Source organism: Meriones unguiculatus, chromosome 6 (genome assembly GCF_030254825.1).
Source record: "Meriones unguiculatus strain TT.TT164.6M chromosome 6, Bangor_MerUng_6.1, whole genome shotgun sequence".
In the NCBI taxonomy this organism is placed as follows: Eukaryota; Metazoa; Chordata; class Mammalia; order Rodentia; family Muridae; genus Meriones; species Meriones unguiculatus.
This window is the reverse complement of record NC_083354.1, coordinates 25,291,709-25,317,661: the sequence shown is the minus strand read 5'-3', so window position 1 is coordinate 25,317,661 and position 25,953 is coordinate 25,291,709. Positions and strand designations below refer to the sequence as shown.

At 50.3% G+C, this 25,953-nt stretch overlaps 1 non-coding gene and 1 pseudogene across 1 annotated transcript; both read left to right on the top strand.

Moving 5' to 3' along the window:
• The first annotated feature begins 7,895 nt into the window (after window positions 1–7,895).
• On the top strand, window positions 7,896–8,786 carry LOC132654816 (ATP synthase subunit g, mitochondrial-like; annotated as a pseudogene).
• Window positions 8,787–22,694: 13,908 nt separating this feature from the next.
• LOC132655026 (U6 spliceosomal RNA) lies at window positions 22,695–22,801 on the top strand. The gene has a single exon (XR_009592609.1). It is a non-coding gene; the product is annotated as a U6 spliceosomal RNA (small nuclear RNA).
• Window positions 22,802–25,953: the final 3,152 nt, after the last annotated feature.

Below are 25,953 nucleotides of genomic sequence, written 5' to 3'. Positions count from 1 at the left end.
TGCACAATGGAGGCTTCCCATGGATGCAGGGTGCGTGCATGTGGCCATGTGTGCAGGTACTGGGCAAACTATTGCGGGGTACAACAAGAATGAGTGGTCGTTGTCTTCAGTGGGGTCACAGGAGCTCGCTCCGCAGCCTCTCCTTGTCCTTATTTTCCAGAACAGGAAGGGCTAGGGGCGGCTTTGGGGCTGTACGCCTGGCGGGGCGCCTGCCCTGGCCAAGCATCGCTGACCCCGCGCTGTGCACGCTGGGCCGGGCGGCCCCCAGAGCCTGGCGCGGCCCACGGTGCTCTCGCGCCCCTCCGCGGAAAGCAGCCCCCGGCTATCACCGCCATGCTTTCGCCTTGTTGGAATGTGTCCCCCCCCCCCCCCCCCCCGCTGCAGAAGTGCACGTTGTTCCCGAGTGGGGGAGGGGCAGCAGGACCCGGCTCCAGGCCGCCCTGGGACTTGGAGGGCGTCCAGCTTTCCGTTCCCAGGGTGCTTCTGGCGGGGGCGGGGGTTGTCTGCATCCCAGCTGGGCAGCTGGAGGATACTGAACCCGCCTGGACTCCAGGGCCAGCCCTGCCACCCACTAGTTTATGCTGGGCACCAGGGGCTTGATTTCCTCGGCTTCAAAGCAGAGACCTGAATAATGCTGACTGCACGCACCACCGGCCTCTGCCTTAACGTCCTCGGCACGAACCTTCCTCCCAATACCCCTTTGAAGTAGGTGCTGCTAACATAATAAGGTAATTATACTATTAGTTGGATGATTCTCCCTGGCGGCCCACACCCTTTGAACATCGCAGAAGCGCTGGTCACGGAAAGGCTGGCCCGGCCTCCTCCCAGTGATGAATTGTGTGCTATCATTTTCACTTACTTTAGTGCCGAGGAAAGAGAAGCTAAAGACAGGTAACTCACGCGGAATGGCACAGCTCCCAAGTGGCCATCCAGATACCAACCCAGGCAGCCAGCGGGAGCGTTTCCAGCTCTTAAACTGCAAACACTGCCTTCCTACTGCTGGTTTCTGGGCGCCCTTCAAATGTATATTCAGAAAAATGTACTTATTCAGACTTTGCCGGCTGGATGTGGTGGTACATGCCTGTAATCTCAGCCCTCAGGATGCTGAGACAGGAAGAGACTGTGTAGGAGTCTAGCCTGAGCTACACAGTCAGACTAAAAACAAGCCTTGCATGTTTTAGGCAAGCATGCTTTCCCACCTGGCTACATCCCCCAGCTCTGACTGCCTCCTTTCATAGTATTTCTTAGGGACATGCCTCCTCCAGGGACTGATGGTGCAGGCTAGCCATCAGTGATGTAGAAGCCAACTTCGCCTGGTCATCTAAGGAGCTTTCAAGCTGTGAGGGTGTAATGAATAGCAGATGACATGTCACACCAGCTGTGGAATCTCTTTCCTGGGGCTCATCTGCCTTCTGGACTGGGCCTGTAGAGCTCCTGTTCTCCAGCACGCAAGCACACACACATACACACAGAGTCTGCATGCAGAGGGCAGAGGAAGCTCAGCTCAGCTGCCCTAAGTTATAAACAAGGGAGGTCTGCCTCCAAAGGGCATTTGTGCATGTGCCCACTGGTCCCCCGACCATCCTTCCGTCACAGGACTGGGAAGCCATGAGTGACTCTCCACCTTCTTCCTGGAAGTGTGAAGGCTGCTGCTGTTTTCACAAACTGGTCCTGCACGGGGACAAAAAAGAAGACACATATCCAGTGAAGGATGTTTGATGAGTTTTTATGCTTACTTGGGCCACTTAGATTTTTCAAAAACCCCCTTAAAAAAAAAGATTTACTGTCTCCCTTTCTCCCTCTCTCACTCCCTTCCTCTCAGCCTCCCCCTGTGTGTGTATTTGTGTGTGTGTTCATGCCCATGGAAGTGAGAAGAGATTGTCAACTCCTCTTAACTACAAAGCAAAGGCCAACAGTGTCACTTGTGGAAAGAGCATCATCAAAGCTGAGATGCTGTGTTTCATTTAAGGAGAAAAAGCTTTTGAGTTCACAAACCACGTGGCTCGCATACTGAGTCCTGCTGATGTAGCCGGCCGTGTACGGAGACTCTGAATCTATTCGGTTTTAAACAAATAAAGGAGACAAGTACGGGGAGGGAGGACTCAGTGCTTTACAGGGGCAAGCTTATCACCTTTCCTCTCCAGCCAGAGGCCAGAGCTCAGCCACAGGCCACATACCTAACTGAAAGCATGCTTGGAAATGCAGTTTTATTCTGGGTGGCTTTATGTCCAGCTAAAAGAACGTGCTTTTAGAAGATTAGAAGCAAGCTGGGCACTTGGGAGGCAGAAGCAAGCAGATCTGCATGTTTGAGGCCAGCCTGATCTACAGAGTGAGTCCCAGGAAGCCAGGACTACACAGAGAAACCCTGTCTGGGAAAAAAAAGAAAAAGAAAAAAAGAAAATCTGTACAAAACCGTGAGACATTTTCTTATTTGGCTAAATGTGAAGGACATAAACGCATCTGGCGTTGGAGGCATGCACTGCGAAGAAGGGCAGCGGCAGCGCGCAGTCATTGCTGTCACTCTTTACCAGAAAAGACGTTCAGGGCAGCAAGGGGCCCAGATGAAGTATTCTGCTTCCCATGCGCCTCTCACATGACGCCCTGGGGTCAGAGGATGTAAATGGCAGACAGCGGGAGACACCTGAGAGCCCTTGTGTCTGAGCTTAGCTGCTCTTGCCCTTTGCCTTCCTGCATTTTCATTTCTGAACGTCCAGTGTGAGGGTGACTGCGGAGGCCTCCTGTGATGTAGGGGTGAGCAAGAGCCACAGCATGAAGCATGTCCTGGCTGTAGCTGCTCTCACCCTGTGTCCACCTCCAGACCTCTGAGCAGGGAGGTGCTACCTGGGTAAGCCAGGAGAACTTGCCACCTTTTGAGTGAGTGTGTGTGTGTGTGTGTGTGTGTGCCTGCATGTGTACAGTGTAGAACAGTCCCATAGGAATACACAGGACACTGTAGCAACAGCTGCTTTCTGGAAGAAGTCATGAATGTTTTGAAGATGGAGATGGACAAAGGACTTAGTCTGCAGTTATAGTCTCCCTTATTGATTGATTGATTTCTGAAACAGGGTCTCTCTGTGTAGCCTTGGCTGTCCTGGACTTGCTTTGTAGACCAGGCTGGCCTTGAGCTCACAGAGATCCACCTACCTCTGCCCCCAAGAGTGCTGGGATTATAGGTGTGTGCCACCACGCCTCCCTGTCTCCTGTATTCTTTTTTTTTTAAGTTTATTTATTATGTATACAATGTTCTGGCTGCATGTGTACCAGCAGGCCAGAAGAGGGCACCAGATCTCATTATAGATGGTTGTGAGATACCATGTGGTTTTTGGGAATTGAACCCAGGACCTCTGGAAGAGCAGCCAGTGCTCTTAAGCTCTGAACCATCTCTCCAGCCCCTCTCTTACATTCTTTAATGTTAAATTGTTCGCACTTATATATCCAACCAAGGAAAAGTGTTGAAATAACTTTTTTTAAAAAAAAGATTTATTTTCTTGTGGTTCAGCAGTTAAGAGCACTTGCTGCTCTTGTGAAGGATCCGGATTTGATTCCCAGAACCCATGTGGCAGGTCGCTACTGTAATTCCAGTTCTCGGGGATTCAGTGCTGCCTTCTGTCCTGTGGGCACTAGGCGTGTGCGTGGCGCACAGACATACGTGCAGACAGCACACCCGTGCACATAAAGTATTTAAAAAAAATAATCATTTACTTTGTTATTTGTTTATAGGTGTTTGAGTACGTACAAGCAGGTGCTGGTGGGGGCCAGAAGAGGGCGCCAGATTCTCTGCATCTGGAGCAACAGTTGGCTATGAGTTGCCCGGAGTGTGAGCTGGGAAAGCTCTCTGGTTTTCTGGAAGAGAAGCAAGCACTCTTCAATGATGAGCTGTCTCCCCAAACAACATATATAATGGGAGTAGTAAAAACAAACAACCCCCCCCCACCAGTGGTGGTTTGGATAAGAATGTGGTCTCCATAGGCTGGTGGAACTATTTGGGAAGGATGAGGAGGTGTGGCCTTGATGGAGGAGGTGTGTCACCGGGGTGGGCTTTGGGTTTTAAGAATTCCAGTCTCTTCCCAGTTAGCTCTCTTTCTACCTTATGCTTGCAAACCAGAGGTGAGCTCCCAGCGTCTGTTCCAGCACCACGCCTTCCTGTCTGTCTGCTGGCATGCTTCCCACCATGGTAGTCATGGACTCTAATCCTCTGGAACCATGAGCTCCAAACTGAAAGCTTCCTTTTAAGTTGCCTTGGTCCTGGTGCTTTGTCAAGGCAATACAGAAATAACTCAGGCAACACTGTTCTATCAATTCAAGGGCATAAGAAACGCGTTCTCCTCAAGTCTTATGAGCTGGCCAGAACAAAGCTGATTGCTGATCAAAAGCTGAATTTCAACTATTACGTGTTAAGAATGAATGGTATTGGCTACACATTAAAACAAGTGGGGTGGGGGCTGGTTTTGGTTCGCTTGAGCCGAGGGGAGCTTCAGCTAGACTCAGGTGTTGTGCCTTGTAAGCTGCATGTGCGCTACTAGCTCACTGCCTAAAATACTTTTAGTTGAAAAGGAAGTCACTGTCTTGTTGAAAAATCCAGGTTCATTAAGATCTTGTGATGGTTCACATTTACTGTCCACTTGACAGGACCCAGAGTCGCCTGGGAGACAAGCCTTGGGCGTGCTGTCGAGCGGGAGTGCCTTGGAGAGGTTGTCTAGATTGGGTTAGCTGAGATGGAGAGACGTGCCTTAAAGTGGCTGCAGTCCTACTGGACTGAGCACAGAGGAGGAAGAGCCGGGTGCCGACATTCCTCTCTCTGCTTCCTGACTGTGGCTGCCCTGTGACCAGCTGCCTCACGCTACTGCACCACAGCTCCCTACCTTGACCGTGAGCCAAAACAAATCCTTCCTATCTCAGTTGCTTTTGTCGTCCGTGTTTTGTCACACCCAGGAGGGGTGAGCTCAAAGCCAGGGCGGTTTTGTGAGCTCCCCTGGTCTGTTGCCGTCCACAGTTCATTTCTCCTCCTCCAGCTAGTGGCTAGTACCACCCCTCCCCCAATGGCTGCACTACAGAAAGTCACGGGGATTACAAATGACTCTGGAACCTGGGGTGTTTGTTTGCATTATTTCTTCATTTTACCCTTAGATGATTTTTTTTAATCACATTTGTTTGTTTGTTTGCTATCTGTTTATTTATATGATGTGTGTGGTTGAGCATGAATTTGCATTGTGGAGGTCAGAACGCAACAGCGTGGAGTCAACACTCTCCTACCTTGATACGGGTCCTAGGAATTGGATTCAGGCCACCCAGCTTCAGGCGATCTGATCTCCGTTACCAGTGGGTCATCTCCCAGGCTCCCTTATTTTGCATTTGGCTTGCTGTTTTTTTCTTTGTTCCTTCCTACTTTTTTTTTTTTTTTTTTTTTTTTTTTTGGCCTGGCTTCTTAGGAGAAAAGCTTGAATTATTGATTTAAGCTTTCTTTTTTCAAAACGCATGTACTCAATGTTGTAAATCTCCGCCTAAGCACCGCTCCTGGAGCAGCTCACAAATCTTCAGAAGTTTGGTCTTTATTTTCACTTCCTTGCAAATATTTTCTAATTACACTTGAGATTTCTTCTTTTAATTCAGGCTTTATTTCAAAATCTGCTGTTTAACTGCAAGTATGTATGATTTTCCTGGCTCTCTTTCTGTTAGCTCCATCATGTTCAGAAAGCAGACACTATGATTTGAATTCTTTGAAATTTGTTCGATGTGTTTTATAGCTCCGACTGTAGTCTCTTTGGATGAATAGTCCATTTTGCTTAAGCAAAATGTCTGTTACATGGTTGTTGGATAGAGCTGTCTAGAGATGTCTGCTTGATTAACGGAGCTGTTGAGTTCAGCAGTGTCCTTACTAATGATTTGCTGCCTGCTGGAGCTGTTGTGTTCTTTTTTTCTAATTAAAAAAAAAAAATCATGTGTATTCGTGTTTGCCTGAATATATGTCTGTGCATCACCTGCAGGTCTGGTGCCCTCAGGGGCCAGTAGGAGGTGCTGATCTCCTTGAACTGGAGTTACAGACAGCCACGTGGGTGCCGGGAACAGGACTCAGGTCCTGGAAGGAGCCTATGCTCTTAACTACTGAGCCATCCCTCCAGCCTCTGCTGGATCTGATCTGGTAGAGGGAAGCTGCCGTCTCCAGCGGTGATACTGGGGCCTTTGCAGCTCTTTCAGCTTTGCCTCCTCTATGTTCTGTATGTCGACACTGTATTTCTGCAACATACACATTAAATATGTTTGTGTCTCCCAGAAGGGTTCAGCCTTTTGTCATCCTATGATGTCCCTTGTACCCTTTCTCGCCCTGAAACCTTTCTGTTTGGCATTAGTACAGCCAGCTCCCACTTCCTGTGATAGGTATTGGAGCGTCTGGTCTCTATTTCTCTGAACCTAGTCCATATTTAAAGTGAGTGTCTTAGAGACATTTACATGAGTCTTGCTTTTGTCTTACTTTCATTTAGACTGCCTGCCATTTCACATTATTGTTAAAAGAGTTGAATTAATGCTCACCATATTTATTGTTATTTCCTAGCACTTTCCTCTGCCCTTTGTTACTCTGGAAGAGGTGTTGAGACTAGGTGCTGCCAGTCTGGCCCGAGCTCATGATCCTCCTGCCCCTGTCTCTGGAGCAGCTGAGACGACAGGTGTGGACCTTCATGTGCAGCCCGTGTGTTCTTTTTCCTAGTTGCCCCATTCCCTGCCTCTCTCCTTCCCTCTTCCTTTCTCCTCCTTTCTTCTTTTGTGTAGTGCCGGGAGTGACGAGAGACCCTTGCATGCCAGGCAGCCTAGCGGTCGTCAGCTTCCGCTGCTGTGAGAAACCACCATGAGCAAGAAGTCTATGGTGGTGACATAGAGGCAGCAGGCATGGGCACTGGAGCAGAAACCGAGGGCTCACATCCCAACCGCAGGGAAAACACACAGAGCCAGAGCGACCCCTGCCTCCAGCGACAGCCTCCTCCAAGGCCGCAGCTCTTAAGACCCGCCAAACAGCGCCACCAGCTGGGGACCCAGCGTTCATTGAAATGCCTGAGGCTATGGGGAACATCTGTCACTCACACCATTCCATTAGCCCTCAATTTTTTTTTTCACTATGATTTTCCAGAGTTTGACTATAAATGTCTGGGCACAGATTGATTCTGTTTGTGTGCTTATTTCATCAGTTCTCAACCTGTGGGTCGCCACCTCTTTGGGGGTGTCAAATGACTCTTCCACAGAGGTTGCCTAAGGCCATGGAAAACCCAGATATTTATATTTTGATTCGTAACAGTAGTAAAATTACAGTTCTGAAGTAGCAATGAAGATAATTTTATGGTTGGAGGTCACCATAACGTGAACTGTATTAAAGAGTCGCAGCATTAGGAAAGGTGAGAAGCCCTGATTTAGCTATTTATTTGGTATTTTTATCCTGCTTACAGTTTGTTTTATTTTGAGACAGGGACTTTTTGTGGCCCTGGCTGTCCTGGAACTCACTCTGTAGACCAGGCTGGCCTAACCTCACAGAGATTTGCCTGCCTCTGCCTCCTGAGCGCTGAAGTTAAAGGTGTGTACTGTGTTTTGAGTTTCCAAGACCTATATGTTTGTGTCTGACATTAATTTAGGGCATATTCTCAATAAATATTTCTTCAAATATATACATATATATTGTTTTTGTTTTCTGAGACAGGGTTTCTCTGTGTAGCCTTGGCTGTCCTGGTCTCACTTTGTAGACCAGGCTGGCCTCAAACTCACAGAGATCCTCCTGCTTCTGCCTCCCTGAGTGCTGGCATTACAGGGGTTGCCACTGCACCCGGAAAATAGCTTCTTTTTAAAATGTATTTACTTATTAGTACATGTGTGTTCACATAAAAGTATATATACACATATGTGCTCGTTCACGCATGCCAAAGGCGCAGGTGTGGGGTCCTGAGGAGCCAGTTCTTTCCTTACCCTTTCTCAGGTTCCCCGCTGAGCTCTCCGGGGGGGGGGGCCCTCAACTGGTCTCTTTTCCCTTCCTGCCATCTCACGTGTGCACATGTGCTCGTAGTTCTTCAGCAGTCGAATCTATTGTTTCATTTGGTTGGGGAACTTGTTTTTGTCGTTATTGGTTTGATTGTTTATTTCTTCAGTTTTGGAAATTCCTACTGTCTGGTCTCCCACGAGTTGTCCTCTGACCTCCATACATGTGTCATGATGCATGCGTGCACACAAGTAAGTGGTTGGGGTTTTTGTTTTTAAGGTGTTTGGTTTGGTTTGGTTTTTGAGCTGGAAGGTGGCTCAGCAGATAGGAGCGCTGGCTGCTCTTACGGAGGACCTGGACTGGACTCTCAGCACCCCCAGGGTGACTCACAACCCTCAGTAACTCTGGTTCTGACTTCTGGTACCAGGCACATGCAACGTGCACAGACGTGCTTGCAGGCCAAACATTCATACACATAAAATAAATCATTAAAAAGGTTGCCTTCCGGGACCTTCCACTGTAGACCAAGCCGGTTTGCTGCTTCGTGGAGAAGACTCCAGGGCTGGTGACCACTGCCATGGTTTTCTCGAAGCCTGGATTGGCCACATTCTGGCGACATGCCAAGGCTGAGCTGGTTCCCCCAACCCTGCTGAAATCCCTACAGCTATTCAGAGCGTGAAAAAAAATAATTCAAAGTGCTAAAACTGGTAGCTTCAGACAGCTTACAATTAAGGAAGCTGTGCTGAGTGATTTGGTGGCCACTGAGGTGTGGACGTGGTTTTATATCAGAGAGATCACAGGCAAATGAGGCATCGTTGGCTATTATGTTTAAAGACCAATCTTTAACACCTGATATTAGGGCTGGAGAGCTGGGTCAGAGGTTAAGAGCACTGGCTGCTCTTTCAGAGGTCTGGAGTTCAAGTCCCAGCAACCAAGTGGTGGCCCACTACCATCTATAGTGAGATCTGGTGCCCTCTGCTGGAGTACAGGTGTACATGAAGGCAGAACATTGTGTACATAATAAATACATCTTTTTTTTTTTAATCTGATTTTATTTGAGTTCTTATTTGACCATTTGTGGACCATGTGTAATAAACTTCTATCTGAATAAAATACTAGCTGTCAGAAAAAAAAAGTTACCTTTCCATTACGATATACCCCTCCTCCTCTAGCTCATCATTTTTTTTCTCTCTCACACGTTTGTCTAAAGCTTTTATTACTGTATGTTAACTGGCAGCCGGAGCTGGAGTCTTCATTTTGTTCTAGCTGTTAGGGAGAATCCACATATTATTTATTGCATTTGCCTCAAGGTTTTGCTCTGTGACCTTTGAGTCAGGACATCTTTCCTCGTCCACCAAGATGCTTTTAAATCATAAGCAGGAGGTGAGCTGTGTCAGCTGCGGACTCTTGTCATCTGAGGTGATCACACCCTCTTCCAGTGCTGAGGCAGGATGGAGTGGCTGGGATAAACCTGAGTGATGCTTACGTGTTTTTAAAAACACAACTGATAGCCTATTTGGGGTTTTTGTGTCTTTGGGTATCTGAATGTCATCCCTTCAAGCACTGCCTTGCATGACTGATTTTGGAATGAGACACTCTGACTTAACCTTGCAGAACAACTCATATAAGCTAGGACACATGGGTTCCCTACAAGTGTGGTCCGATACAGAGGTACACAGCCTTGTCGCCACAATGAATTGTCTGTCCCATCCCTACTATTTCTGATTGCTTATCACATGTTCTGATAAGAGCTGGCTAACGTTCATACCCTTAGGTGCTTGCAAAAGCACACCATTTCCCTTGCAGAATGAAAACTCCAAGTCTGAAAGCCATCAGCCTCCATGGACTGCCAATGCTTTTATCATCAGGTAAAAGGATCGTTCCTCATCCCCTCAGGCTCTTGCCTGGTCTTCTGCCTAAACAGATGTCAATCTCCAGAGTAGGTCCCCAGGGAGAGGCCCTAGGGACCTGCCTCTGAGCACCTTTCCATGTCTTTAAACCCACAGCTAACCAGACCTCTTTGCAGCAGCCTCAGAATATGGAGCCTTCCTTGTTAAGCCCAAAGCAAGCTGTGTCTAGTTCAATCCTGTTGTTGTGATAAGTACCCTAACAAAAAGCAGCTTAGAGGGCCCGGGGCCCGGGGTGCAGCCACAGAACGCAGGGTCCACGCACATCTCATCAAGAGGGGGCACAGAATGAAGGCGCTTAGTGCCCTGCTCGCCCCCTCTGTTCGGAAGGATCCCACCGTACTGGTTGTCAGCCTCCTGGCACCCCGTTAGGACAGTTCCTGATGCTGTGGTGGCCCCCACCCAGAAAGTTATTTTTGTTCATACCTCACAACTCTAATTTTTCTGCTATAATGAACTGTTAACGTATTTTTTTTTTTTTTGAGATAGAGATTTGGCAAGGGGTTGGGACCAGCACTCTAGAGGCAGAGTGGCTTCCGCTGTGGTTCCAGGCCGGCCAGAGTGCCACGTGAGATCCCAGCAACACCTCCGCGAGCTGTTTAAGAGCTGATCTCGTAGAGGATCCAAGCTGAGTTCCCAGCACCCACAGTGTCTTAGAACTGCCTCAGCACACTGCAGGAATTCTCACACAGGCCCCCCTCTCTCCTAACACCGCCTGCTCAGCATCCTCAGACCTCCCCCAACCCTTTGTGAGCTCACACTTCACACTGCAGGTGGGAGGGGGAATTGGCAGGATCTCTCTGGGAAGCAATTCTGTAACCTGACTCAAAAGCCTGAAAAATATTTGTGCCCTTTGTCCCAGTAATCCTACCTCTAAAAAAAAAAAAAAAAATCTGCCTAAGGAAAGAATCAGAAATGCTGACAAGGGTAGATGTTTAAAGATGATAATCTCACTGTTATTTTAACAGCAAAAACTGGAAACAATCTAAAGGCTAACAGCCGCGGCTAACTTAAATAAATTGTGCTAAAATGGACTGAGGTATCTGCAATCAGTAAAAGTATCATGTTGGAAGAGTAGTTGACTGGCAAGCTGCGTAAGTGGAAACAGCACATACGCTATCTGTACAGTCTGGGGCCGGTTTCTTTCCATATAAAAATAGCTAACACTTCTGGAATGTCTGCTCTTGCTGTTACATACGTTCCCCAGCCTCGGGACATTCCTGTCCTCTTCACACCATTATCCTTTTGTAGAGGAAGAACAGCACCACCCAGCACCACCGTTTGTGGTTGAGGAGCCATGTGGGAATATTTTCTTTATCCTCTTCTGTAGTTTCCAGTTCTTTCTTTCTTACATTTGTTTTGTTTTTGTTTTTTGAATCAGGGTTTCTCTGTAGCCCTGGCTGTCCTGGAACTCACCATGTAGACCAGGCTGTCCTGAACTGCAGAGCTCCGCCTACCTCTGCCTCCTGAATGCCGGGATTACAGGCCTGCGCCACTGCCCGGCTTCCAATTCTCTCTGAAAAGCATTAGAACAATTTTTGTTGTTGTTTTTGAGACGGAGTTTCTCCTGTAGCACTGGCTGTCCTAGACCACTGTGTAGACCAGGCTGGCCTGGAACTCAGAGATCACCTCTGCCTGACTGAAACTTTTTTTTTAAATGTGTGTGGATGAGTGTTTTGTCTGCACGAATGTCTGTGAATCACGACATGCAGTTGCTTGAGGAGGCCAGAAGAGGACGCTGGGTCCCTGGAGCTGAGGTTGTGGGTACTGGGAGTCCAACCCAGGTCCTCTGCCTGAGCAGCCAGTGCAGTGCGCTCGCTCATCGACAGTGTCATCTCTCCAGGTCCTGGTTCCCAGTTCTTGGAAGAGGCTACTTTATGGTTTCATCTGGGCTTGGGGAGATTTTTGTTAGTTTGCTCTTTTTGGTTTGTTTCTCTGTGTAGCCCTGGCTGTCCTGGAACTCGCTCGCCCTAGCTGAAGTAAACGGCTTCTCCCTGGTGCTGCAGATGTTAGCGTTGAGGAATTTGAACCACACAGAGAAAAGGAAACCTTTCCCGCAAGGTTAATACAATTACTAGAGCTGGCTCTGAAGTCAGGCCTCTGCTTAACGGTTTAAAATGTGTCTGGGCACATAGGCACTTTCAAGCAAGTGCCACCCTCCTCCGCGGTCAAAGCGCTCCCCAGCGGGAGTCCGTTAAGAGCGTGCACTCGGTGTCCAGCATTTGTCCTGCAGTGGCTGGTCCGTCCTTCCCCCCCACCCCCTTAGTAGAAAACCATCTCTGATCCAGACGGTTCCAGCCCAAGGAGTTGGGTTTCGAAAACCCCAGTTCCTGTTAAAACTCCGTTCCTGTTCTGGCGCACCGTTCCCTACCGCTGCCGTCAAAGGCTAACACCTTTCCCTCATGTCTCCTGGCCCCATCTTTTGGCCGGCTGGTCACTTAAGGGACGCTGGCCCCGAGGCGCCTGAGTCCTGCTTGCGCCCGCCCGCTATTTCTCCGCTGAAGAGGTGGTCCAGGGAAGGGGAGGCGTCCCGGGCTGGCGCTAGCCGCGGAGGCAGGGGGTTGGCCTTGGAGGGCTGTTCCCACCGGAGCATTCAGGGCCCGGGAAGAGCAGGGCAGGCGGCGTGCGGACCAGCAGGGGGCGCCTCCAGGGCGCTGCCTGCGGGCGGCCAGGCCTGCGGGAGTGGCGAGGGGCCTCTTGCGCGGAGCCGTCGCCCTCTGGTGGCAGCACGCGGAAGGCACAGCTGCTCGCCGGGCCCCACCTCCCGGGTCAGCCACCTTCAGCACATCTGGAACGTGCTAGGAGGGGCACCACACGCGATCGGGCCGGGACTGGAACCTGGGACTCCATGCAAATTCCCCATCCAACTGACGTTTACAGCGACCTCTAGAAACAGGAGGAACAGACGTCCCGGGCTGAAGATGTGACTCAGGCCACTTTAATAAGGAGAATGTTCGTTAATGGGGAATACTTCCAACAAAAGGGACGAGGGCTGGAGGCAGGCAAAGAGTCACCAGAGAGCACCGTAGCGACAGGAAGGAAGGAAGTGTGGAGAAGGCCTTTTCAGTCAAAGTGGTCAATCCCTCAGCTTTCTCCCGGACCCGGGATTTAGCAGTGGGAGTGTGTCTGCTCAGGCTGCCTCTGTCAGCATGTAAGCAGCCACGGGATATTGCCATTTATGAGAGAGAGGAGGGCTGGGGAGGTGGCGCAGGGGTTAAGAGCACTTACTGCTCTTGAAAATGAACTGGAGTTCAGTGCCCAGCTCACCACTCCAGCCCCAGGGAGTGGATGCACACTCACACACACACTTTTTAAAAAAACGCTAAAGAAGAGGAAGAAAGGACACTCGGCGCCATTATCAGCGGAAGGGAGATTCCTAGCTGCAGACACCGGAAGTTGAGGCAGGAGGCAGACTGACATGCTGAGTCCAGGGCTGGGGTTGCATAGAGGCGTAGCTAGGTTGCTCAGAGAGGAATGCCCTCCCGGATGCCCCCCCCCCCCCCGCATTCACCTATAACGTCTTTGATAATCTTTCCCTACTATTGCCTGTAAGACAGCTGGTTACGGCATGGCCCCTGTGACCCACAGCTCCTCCCCCCTCCCCCGTCTCTGAAGACCCTCTTAACAGATGTGCCACCCTCCCCTGCTCTACCTGATCTCTGGCCAGCTTCCCGGATCTCCTCACAGGGACTCCAGGTAGAACCACTCACTGTCTCAGGAGTTCCAGTTCTGGAGTGTGGCTCCACTGGCAGGCCCCGGCCTACCTTATCAAAGCCCTGGGTTTGATCTCCAGCAATGCCTAAACCCCCGAGTGGTGCTGCACACTTAGACTCAGAAGTGGAAGGAAGAGGAATAGGTGATCCCCGCTACACAGTGAGGTGGGCCAGCCTAGGGCATACGGAGACTGTTAAAAAATCCAAGGGGGCAGGGGAGCTGGAGAGATGGCTCAGTTCTTAAGAGAACACCTGAGCTCTGTTCCCAGCACCAAACGGTGCAGGCCACAGCTGCCTGCAACTCCAGCTTCAGGGGTCTAAGGCCCCCTTCCAGCCTCCCAGGGCAGCTCGGGGACACACACACCCCACTCCATAACTGAAAATTAAAAAGAATTTTACTTTATTTTTTTAGTATCAGGAAGACCTCTATCACGGTGGATGAGGAGGCTAAATCTGGGGAGCCAGACTAGCAACAGCATCTCCCCGAAGCTCATCCAGCCATCACAGCCTAGCTTCAGCTGCAGGAGAAGCTGAGGAGGGAGGCCAGCCCAGCAGCCTAGGCTAGTGGAACCCCTTGTCTGGGCTTGACTTCATCCTTAGCTGTTTCCATTAGTACGTGAAACAGTGGCTTTCCTTAGGACATTTTCATGCACGCTTACCATTGTGTTTTGCTTATATTTACCCCAAGAGTTAAACTTGATTGTTCCCCAAGCCCCTCACGCTGGCCTTCTGCCTGCCCCCAATAGTCCTCTTTCTGTGTTCATGCCATACACGTTCATTTTCAAAAATCTAAACTTGCCTGCAAGACAAAGCCTGTAACAGCCATCTTTCCAAGTCTGATGCCAAATATGGAGCTTCAGGATTTGGGATCTGGTCAGCTGGATTTTGGCTTTGCTCTGGTCCTTGTGTACTCTGATTCTTCCCTTCAGGAAAAAGAATGTCCACTCTGAGACATTATATGTCGGAGGTATATAACTTGTTTTGAACTGTGTAAGAGACATTTTTAAAATTATTTAATGTGTGTGTGTGTGTGTATGTATGTATGTATGTATGTGTGTGTGTGGAGATCAGAGGATTTGGGGGACCTTGGTCTCATCTTCTACCTTATTTTGGGGTAGAATCTCTCATTATTTCTGCCACTGGGTTGCCAGGGACCAAATTCAGGTTGTCAAGGCTGTGGTGGCAAGCACCTTACTCACTGGCTTATCTCACCAGCCCCAGGTTTGTACTTTTAAAGTATTAAAAATGATAGCTTTCAAGTATTTTTTATTTTTATTTTGTGTGTATGAGTGTTTTCTTGCACCTATGTATGTGACCCTCATGCATGTAATGTCCTTGGAGGCCAGAAGAAAGAGGGTATTAAATTGCTTGGAACTGCACTGTGCACAGCCTCGAACAGCCATGCAGTCCTCTGGGGAAGCAGGATGCACTCTTAACTGCTGAGCTCTCTCTCCATCCCTGACTACCAGAACTTTTTAAGTTGGATGCACTTTACGTTGTAAGAAGCTACAGATACATAGTACCATAATGTTTTAATGTGGAAGAAATAAAATAAAGAAAAAAATCAAGGACACCTGCATGTCTTTTCCAGCCTTTTCTCCATGAAATTGGAACACAGTTCTAACCTTACCGCACTCATGTATTTGTGTTCTGCTGTCCAGTAGATCAGATCATGACACATGATGCCAAACAGCTCAAACAACAATGAAATAATAGACTGCCCCATGGATCAAAAATACGTTTCATGGCACTGGTGGTGGCTCAGTCAGTACAGTTATGCAGAAGGAGGACCTGAGTTCAGATTCCCCAGAACCCACAGAAAAGCCTCGAAATAATGGCTAACTCTTATACTAACTCCAGTGCTGGGTGAGACAGGTAAGCTCACTGGCCAGGCGGCCTAGCTGAATCAGTGAGCTCTAGGTTTAATGAGGGACACTGTCTCAAAACAATAACATGGGACCTGGAGAGATGGCTAAGCCCTGAAGAGCATTTTCTGCTCTTCAGAAGACCTAAGTTACCCCATGGACATCAGGTAACTCCAGCTCCAGGGAGATTTGGTGATGCTTCCGGCTTCCATGGGCACCTTCACACACATGTGAACCCCCCCCCTGCCCGCCACCCACTTAATTCTAAAGATAAAGAAAAGAAGATGGGTGTGGTGGTGTGAGCCTTTAGTCCCAGCACTCGGGGCAGAGGCAGGCAGATCTCTGTGAGTGCTAAGCTAGCTGGTCTACATAGAGAGTTCCAGGACAGCCAGGGATCGTCTCTCAATAAATGAGAAGGGGGAGGGAGAGATGGAAATCAACGAGGAAGACAGCGTCAACCTCTGGCCTCCACACACATACACTAACAAATGCATACAGCACACATACAGATCACACACCAGCAGACAAAAATAAAAAATAGAATACGGTGGCCAGGCATGACACATGCCTCCATTCCCAGCGCTTGGGAGGCAAGGGCAGGCGGATCTCTGTGAGTTTGGGGCCATCCTGGTCTACAGAGTAAGACTAGGACATCCAGGGCTACACAGAGAAACCCAAAGCAAACAAACAATGACCCCTCCAAAAAAAAAAAAAAAAAGGGAGTGTATGGAAACTGACAAATAAAACTTCTGTTAAAGTAGGGGCGGAATTTTTGTACATCCTCAAACATTTCTTCTGCTGGCTCAACTTGCTCTGCTGTGAAAAGTTGTGACCCTAAATATGTAACTTTATTATACTATATCAATTAAAATATCTTACATAGGGGCTAGCAAGACAGCTCCATGGGTAATGGTACTTACTGTGCCTTAAGCTTGGCAGCCCGAGTTTGATTCCTTGGACCCATGGAAGGATGGAGAGAGAGAACTGACTGTCGTCCTGGCCTGGTGCAGTGACATAGGCCCACACACCACCATACATGCACACATACATACAATAACATTATTGAATAAAATTAACATAAAAAAGAAAGAGGTTGTACCTAACACTGTCTCCCACAATCAAGTTTCTCTTCAAAGGGGCGAACATCAGCTGATGTTCTCAGATCAGGCAACTTTGATGCAAAGCCACCTTCATCAACTAGTGAGGCCTGATGGCTGCAGGAGGAACAGAAGAGGCAGGGACCAGAGCCACTTCTTTATGTCAGGAATGGTTCAAAGCAACCTGCAACCTGGCATCATAGGCTCTTGGTTGACAATCATAATACATGTTAAGACTGGTACTGAAATGCTATGTGGCCATAATACCAAACTGTTATCGCTAAAAAGCAGAGTTATGAAAGATTTTCATTGCCTTTGTTTGACTTATGAGGAATCTGCCTTTTTTTTTTTTTTTTTCAAAGAAAGTGTTCCATGTATGTATTCCATAGTGGCCCCAAACTTATGTATCCAAGGATGACTCTGAATTTGTTTGTTTGTTTTTCGAGACAGGGCTTATCTCTGTAGCCCTGGCTGTCCTGGAACTCACTCTGTAGATCAGGCTGGCCTCAAATTCAGAGGTCCAGCCTGCTTTGCCTCTTGAGTGCTGGATTAAAGGCATGCACCATCACCACCCAGCTGAACTTCTGATCCTACCTCGCTAGGATTACAGGCTTGCACGGTCCCATGCAGGGCTGGGGGGAAACACGGCTTTATGTGCGCTAGGCAAGCTGTCTACCAACAGAGCCACACCCCAAGCCCTTCTCCTCCTTGTTCTTTTCTTCTTGTTCTTGTTTTTCTTCACTTTGATCAAGGATCTCACTGTGATGCTCAGAGTAGCCCTGAACTCAAGATCCTCCAGCTTCATGCTCCCGGGTGCTGGCATTACAGGTATGTACCACCACACCGCCTTCTGCTAATGTCTTTTTTACAAAGCCAAACAGGCCAGAATGCACGTGTGTGTGGGTGGATGGGTGGGGGCGTATCCTAGGCAAAGATGCTGCCAATTAAGCCACATGCAAAGCCACTTCCCATTTTCTTATCCTTCATACTCATACTCATTCCTAGTTGTTCTTTTTATCAAATTGTTTATCCATACATCTGCTCTGTTATTGTGATGCATCCACAGGGATTCTGCAAAGACTAATGAACGCATCCAAGGAAGATGTGTGTGATAGTAAACCATGCATATGTTCGAAAGGCTGAGGCAGGGCTAGCAAGATGGCCCAGTGAATAAAGGTGCTTGCTACCAAGTCTGATGACCTGCACGCCAACAGGGTGGAAGGAAAGAACCGACACCTGCCACAAGTGCTTACAAGTAAATAAGTGAAAAAATGAGGAAATGTAAGAAAATGGAAAGGTTGAGGCAGGGAAGTTCTCCAAGACAGGAGAGGTCCTGAAACCATGCTTACTGGTCACAGGATAAAAAGCAGGGATATTCCTCCTGGCCGGGAAGCAGCTCAGAGCGGAGAGGGCTTGCTGTTTGATCGCCAGCATCCACGTAAAAACTCAGGCAGGGCAGGGTTTGCCTGCAATTCCATGTGCAGACAGGACTGCTGGGGTTTGCTGTCCGGCCAAATCAGTTCAGCGAGAGACTCCGCTCAAATGAATGAAGTGGAGAGACGGCTCAGCAGTTAAGAGCAAATCCTGCTCTTCCAGAGGACCGGAGTTCAGTTCCCAGGACCCAAGTTGGGCAACTCACAATACCTCCAGCTCCAGGGGATGCAAGGCCTTCTTGCTTGCTTCTGAGAGCACCTACACACACGTGCACACACATTTGTACATACAATTAAATCTTTTTAAAGATGAACTGGAGAGCAATAGAGGACATCCTTCTTTAGCTTCCACATACATGTGCCTATCACATATACACACACCTCAGACAGTGCTTCCCAAACACATATGTGCATGTTCTCATATGCTAGTGAACACATACAATGAGAAGTCGGAAGAGTTTACAGGCCGATGAAAGAGATGTGGGCCAATGTAATCGATCTGTCCAAAGGCCTTGATGATTTTCTTTCAGAATGAGTTTCTTCAGCAGAAAATGGCGGCTTCTAACACATGTGCTGTGAGAGTAAGTGAACTGCACATTAAACAGCTCGCACAGGCACAGCCCTGTGAGTTGAGTAGGCTCGTTTCTATTTTTAGCTCAGCATTCTACTGATCTGACATAAAGACAACCTATGGATCTTGACATCCTATGCCACTGGGGTTATGCCACTGGAGCAAAGCCAAGAAAAGCCCTCTGGCTCTTCCCTGGAAGGGGGTCCCGGTGCCTCTCACCTGTCCAGTGCAGCCCTGTTTCATGTCACCAAAGCCCAGAAGACCTTGTGGTGTAAGTACACATGAAGTTCAGTTTTTACTTAAAGAGTCTAATTTCTGGACATTTATTTGGGGGTTACAGCTGCAGCTTAAGTGTAAGTTGAAGCTTCTCCCTCACTCGGCTGCTAAAGTTTAATTCACTCTAATTATTTCATATGGCATCGACTATAATAGTTTCATAATTTCTAGTATATTAAGCACTTAATATGTTGTGTCATTTGAAATCACATATTAAATTCAGCAAAGTACATTTTAATGAGAGTTAAGTGGTGTGAAAATATTAACACAATGTGATGGTTCATCTTGGCACTCTCATTTTCTGGTTTTTCGAGTCTTTCCTGAAGGTGCCAACTGCCTCACTCACAGGTGAGGGGAGTGGAAGTTACTACTGTCCCCTGGGAGGGCCCAAGGCTCTCCGGAGGTTCTGGTGCCCTTTCTCATCTGCCCCTCCCCCAGCCCTGGCCGGAAAGGGCAGGAATTATGTCTTCCATCGAGGAGTCAGCAGCTTGGCACCTGGAGAAGTGGGAAAGGCTTGCAGAGAGGCTGCGGAACCCTCGTGTTTCAGCTCTCCCTCCGTACCACAGTCGGCATGGCCTAGGACGTGAGTGATGTCAGAGTCCAGGGTGCCAAGATCTGGAGGCGTGCCCCCTGTTTCTTCATGCCCTGCAAAACCACACAGACACGTTGCCTCAGGCAGAGAGAGGCTAGCAGATCTGCCTGTAGATTCCGCTCTTGCACCTCCTTTAAAAAAAAAATTATTATCCTTGTGTGGAGCTTGTGGGCTTGTTCACGTGCTGTAGCACACATGTGGAGGTCAGAGGGCAATTCTGTGGGTCAGTTCTCTCCTTCCACCATGTGTTTTCCAGGGGTCAAACCCTGTCGGCAGTTTTAGTCGGCTATACATACGTAACCTGCTCCCCACCACACATCACTTTTTCCTGACTGTTGAGACAGGGTCCTGTGTCACCAAGGATGATCCTTACACACTAAATAACTACAATTTAATAATAAGGCTAGGCTTGGTGCTGCATGACTCAAGAGGAAGAGGAAGGAGGTTCTCTATAAGTGGAGGCCAGCCTGTTCTACAGAGTAAGTTCTAGGACAGCCATGGCTATATAAAAACAAAAACCCCTGTCTTTAAAATAATAATAGGAAGAAGAAGATCGTCAAACCCGGTCTGCATTCTCTCACGGAGGGGTGGGAAGCCCCACCCCCAACTGGACCAAGCCACCAACTTTGTCTCTTGCCTCTATGGCCTGAGACACTCAGGGTGTCCACATTCTGGTCACCTCAAGTCTGCAGAGCGGAGAGAAGCCATTGACTGAGTCTGCTGCCACCATAGCACCAAGATGGCCACCCAGAGCCGGTCCTCAATAGCACCCACACCCTTCTGCTTTAGTGCCTATGTCCCGGGGCGTAGGACTTCCTAGGAAGCCATGATCCACTTGGTTCTCCCCTTAAGGGGTTCCTTCACGTGATCTCCCCTCCTCTAGCCTCATACCACACCCATTCTGTCTTCTCCATTCACCCATTATTTTAGTCTGTTTTCTGATGCTGTAACAAAACCCCCAAGGCTGGGAATCTGTACAGAAAAAGAGGTTTATGCAGCTTACAGTTATGGAGGGTTAGGGTGTGAGGCTGGGTGGCCCCACTGCTTGGTCTTTGCTGAGAGTGCTCGCTGCTCAGAGAAGGCGTCTTCTAGCAGCCTCTCCCTGCAACAACAACAACGTCCCACGGAGAGGAAGACGAGGGTCCCACACTGACTGCACAGCCCACTCTCACGGTAAGGAGCCAGCCGGTCAGCAGTCCCAGTCCAGCAAGAACCCAGCTCCCGGAGAAACCCGTGCTGCCCTGTGGCCCCACTGCCTTCCACTTGCTCCCACCTCTGGATGAAGCTAGAGGCACGAAGCACAGAACACTCTCCACCTTCTTCCATGTTGGTTCTGCTCACTGTCCTCAGCAGGCCTGAGAACAAGGTCTACAACAGCTCCTACAGATCCTGCTGGGGCCATCATACAACCAGCATGTTTGTAACCCTGTAAACAACACAAAACTAATATTGGGATTTGAAATTTTATTACCTTTTATTTTGTGTATATGTGTCAAAGGACAACTTGAGGTCAGAGGTCAACTTGTGAGAATGAGTCAGTTCCCTTTTGATCGTGTGGGTCCCAGGGATCAAACCCAAATCATCAGACTTAGCCTGATTACCCACTGAGCCATCTTGGAATTTTTACATCTTGCTAATTATATTCTCTCAGGAAAGCCTTTCAGTTACACAACTGCAACATGTCAAGGCCGAACAAGACGTTAGCAGTTAACAGTCCTCCGCAGGCTGCTTCTTTCAGGCTAAAACAGGACCAGAGCCAGGAAGAGTGGAACTAGAACCCAGATTCCTCAGCTTCACAACCTCTGGACAAGAAAAAGCAGACAACAAAAACAGACAGACCACCTCTGGCTTCAAAAAGCCAGGACCGGTCAACAAGAACCAGGTCTGTCTCCTGCTGGCTTGCACAATAAGGCAGTCAGGAACCCACCGGCTGTACCTGCCACCGTGACACGTGTGCGCAGCCACTGCGTCAAGAAGGCTCTCCTTCTAAATACGTGAATAACAACCGTAGGTACTGACTGAAGTTTAGCATCATCTCCCATCAATGCGGTTTGGTTGTTGGCAATTCCCGTTTGTAAATCCAAGGGAAACATCATTGCCCAAATTAGCTCTCTTCACTCAGTCAGGGCCATTATTAGCATTCTGAGGCTTGCAGTTGCTTACTGCTTATTTAGAGAGAGGTCGCGTGAGAAGCGGGGCGGCACGCACCTGATTTCAATCTCCTTGAAAACAGGTAGGGAGGGGGAGGGCTCGGCGCCAAAGCCAGCCCTGGCGCTCCTCTGCCTAGGCTGTGTCCTTCTAACTCAGGCTGTGCGCTAGCCACGCAGGTGGCCTCTCTCGTGCTACCGACCCTGGCGAGTGAAAGTGACTCCAGTGGCTTTTGCCTGGCAGTCTCGGTCCCTGTCCTCTCAAGGTTGCCTGATGCCAGGCCACAGAGGTCTCAGTGAGCCCCTGCTCACTGTGTCGCCTGAGCGCGCGTGGCGACGCGCCGGCGCTCCAGGTCCGTCAGAGCACGGGAGGAAGGGCGGAAGAGTCCTGCGAGCCTGGGGTAATGTCTAAGCCTGAGGGATGGGGAGGCTGCGTTCTTCAGAGTCCGACTGCGCGGGAGAAAAGAGCGGCCTCAGCGTCAGGCTTGCGTCCAGCAGGCCCGCTGGGATCAACCCGCCAGAGCCTCAGTTTCCTCGCCCGTAAAGTGGGCGAACCACACCCACCAAAGTGCCTGGCCCTTAGTAAACGCAGGAGCAGAGCGTGGCCTTTCCCCACGACCACCGCCAGCCGCGGGCCCCAGAGTGGACACCCCACTTTCCCGCGGCTCCAACAGTAGGTTTCTGACGAGCCGGGGCGAACTAAGGCCGCGGCCGCCCGCACACCCTCACACGCAGAGCAGGTGTGGGCAGGCTTGACGGCCGCTCGAGCCTCTGCCGCATCCTCCGCGCCGCCGTGGGGGACACCGGGGACACCGGCCCCGCCGCCCCGCGCGCCCAGGCGCGTGCCCAGCGCGCATCACGTGGCGGAGTGTGACTGCGGGGCCGCGCACAGCTCGCCCGGGAGCACGTCTGTTTCCCGTCGTCCCCTCATTTGCATATGCAATGTAGACAAGGGATTGGGGACTATAAACGAATTTATTCCGAGCGTAAACTAAAAATACACAAATACGCAAATAGGAGTCAAGAGGCACTAATTTGTGGAGCCGTTAAAATGGAAAACACGGTCCCGGCTTCTCACCGTAACCGTGAAGGTTTCGGTCATTTTGCCCTAATATACGCCCTGAGCAGAGGACCGCACCGTGCTCGCTTCGGCAGCACATATACTAAAATTGGAACGATACAGAGAAGATTAGCATGGCCCCTGCGCAAGGATGACACGCAAATTCGTGAAGCGTTCCATATTTTCCTGCCCGCCGCGGCGCACCGTGCTCTATTTTACCTTTGACACAGGCCTCACACCCCCTGCCCGCGAGTGCCTCGCGGCCTACGACCCCCCAGGCTGAAGAGCCCCCGCCCCCGCCGCCCCTTCGCTGGGCCTGCAGGCCCGCGGCCTCCCGCTCGCTCTGCCCCGCCGCCTCCCGCTCGCTCTGCCCGCGGCCTGCTCACCCACGCTTCCTCACCCTCCACCACCGCCTCTCGCTTCCCTCCCACACGGCGAGACCCGAAACCAGGCCTGCTCGCAGAACTGCCCGGCCTGCTCGCTGTTCCATTGCCAAGTAACTAATAGACGAAAAAGTAATAATTCCTAATTATCCGAACGAAGGCGAAAGCACGGCCCTGCTCGGCTTCAACTTTCCCGCGCTGGTCTACCCGAGGCCTTCTGAAATACCAGCTTCTCGCGCAGAGAGCACCGGTGTGCGGCTTCGCGGGCGCCCGAGCCCGCGCGTGGGTTCTGCAGGACGCCAGGGCCTCCCGGGCTCCCGCAGGGCACCCGTGGTCACCCCGGAGGGCCGGGGCGGCCGGGCAGACTCCCCGGGCCGCCGCCGGCTGCAGAGCGGCACCGAGGATTCGGAGGTGACCCTTCCCAACCACAGTGGCTAAACAAGATCTGTGGGTCTCCTCCTTGCACCTCGGCTCTCGGCCTTCCTCTACGCACGGACTGCAAGACGATTCTGTTGAAATCAGATGTTTGGGTCAAAAGTTTTAAACTATCTCCCAGAGTGCTGCCAATCAAAGACACCGCCATACTGGTGCGCCGCCTCCTTTAGAAAGGGCAGGTTCGCTGGCTGGAACAGAGTGGTATAGGACCTCAACCCTCTGAGAAGCCCCTCATTCTTCCCCACACGGCCTGCCCTTCTGCTGGAGGATGCAGCCCTGAGGGCTGGAAGAATCTGAAGCCCTGGCTGCCTTCCCTGGCTCTGCTCTGACTTGCTCAAAGAACGTGGGCCAGTCGCTTGCCCCGCTGGCCACCTGTAGCCAACAAATGTTGGTGCCTTAGGATATCTTTCCAACCTGGCTCTTTGTGGATGCTTTCCAGTGTCTCCAGAAAGTTCCGAAGTCCAGGCTGGAGAGAGCATTGGTTTGTCTCCTAGAGGAAGAGGGCCACGAACGAGGAAATGCATGGCGGAGAGCGGTGGCCTTTTCTGTCACACACAGATGTACGATCACCCGGACTGTCCTCTAGGCTTTGCATTCATTAATTAGCTTGCTACTCCTACGTTGTGCGATAAGCAGAAACACAGAGTTCCAATAACAGGCCCCCACCACACAAGGCGGCAGCGGAGCCTTGGTGAGTACCGCTCCAGAGTCTGTGCAGTTAGCAACCACTGTGGGCTCGGGGTGAGGCAGTGTAGAGTGAACCCAAGTGCAGAGAGGGCAGGAAGCGCAGCTTTGCTTGTACTGGTGATCTGGGTTCTAGGTGGGAGCCGCATATCCGCTCACACTGTGTGGCAGGGTGGCGGGGAATGAGTGGGCGGCGGGAATGAGTGGGCACCCGCGGCCGTGCAGCCGCCAAACGTGAGCCAGTGTCCTGAGACACAGTTGGGACAGGAGGAAGGGTTTCCTTTCCTGTGTTGACAATAAATCACACCCTACCCCAACACTAATTCCACTGATGAAGGACCTTCTTTGTGAGCAGCAAGCTTCTGCTTAATTAACCTCATGTAAATGAGCATAATTGCTTCTCAGTGGCTGTTGTCCAGAAGCACCTGGGGATTCCTTCCCTCAGACGATTCCTGCACCTAGGCAAATTCTCCCCTCACGTGGACATTCCTCGTGAGCACTGCCATGCCTGCGGTGCACCGTGGGGGCGGCAAGGAAGAATGGGGTGACCTCGGCCATCTCAAGCACACTCACACGGAACAAGGAGGCGAGTCCCCTGAGGCCTGGGAACACAGAAGTCAGCTGTGGCCAGCGCGATGTGGAACCCACTGGCAGAGGAGGCAGAAGCAGGAACAATTTGCTGTTGTCTCAAGGGCATAAAAACGTCTTTCAGCTCGGTCTCTCACGCAGGGTTTGCCGCTGGTGGAGAGCGGCAGTCTCCACCGCTCCCAAAGGGGATGCAATTCCTCTGGAGAAAGTGTCGCCTAGGCGGAAGGGGCGTGTTTACCCCATCCTGTTCTCCAGCGCCAGAGTCTCTTAGGGAGCCCGGGGGAACAGGGTTGCCAAATCCAGTACCCGGAGAAAACCTCCCTTGAGACAGTCTGGGCCCACAGTCCCCCTTAGTTCCGAAAGCCCACTTCCTCCGCTATAGCTAGCGAAGGTGTCCGGGCCGCGAGCTCTGGATGTAATGCCCAAAGTCCGTCGCAAGGTGGCAACATGGTGGCGAGAAATAGACATTAAAAATCCTGAGTGTTTTTTAAAGCATATTTTCTCTATTAATGTTTCATTTAACTTAATTAGAATCTGGTAAGCTAATTAAAGTAGCTACGAGCCCAGCAATCAGCAATAATTCGTATAATTATTGATAATTACATCCATACCAATCGTTTGGTTATTAACATTTTGGGGAGAACAAGCCATTTTGAAGTGATGCAGAGCCCAGGAGGGTCTCTGTTTTGTGGTTTTATTTTTTGCGATGGAACTTTCTAGGTCGGATCCGCCTACACCTCCAGCCTCAGGGGCTCCGTACCACCCGAGGCTCCCCTTCTGGCCAGCTCCAGGTCCCTGTGTGCTTGTATACTTTTTTCCTCTTTGGGGGAGTTTGAAAGGAAAGGCGGAAATGAAATGTTCGCCAGTCTCCTCTGTAAGTGTGTAAGCCATGGTGACAACTGTCCTGTCCATTTTACAGAAAAGGATCGTGTGGCTTCAGCCTTTAGACCAGGGGGAACTCTGCAGTCTGCAAGCGTGGTCCTGTCCCTGGCGTGCCTTTCGTCACTTCCTAAGCGCAGCCCAGCCTTGAGGGGGCCAGTAACCGTGCCCTTTTCACCTTGCCCTACATAAGCAATCCCAGGGCCCAGGAGGGTCCCAGAAGGGATGAAAGCAAGATGGGACCTCAGTTTGCCTGGCACCCTCACCACCCTTACTTCCGCCTCATCCTCTGCGGATCTCACCCTCTCAGTATCCAGGCTAAAGGTTCACAGCCCCTGCGCACGGACCAGCCTCCTGTCTCACCCATGA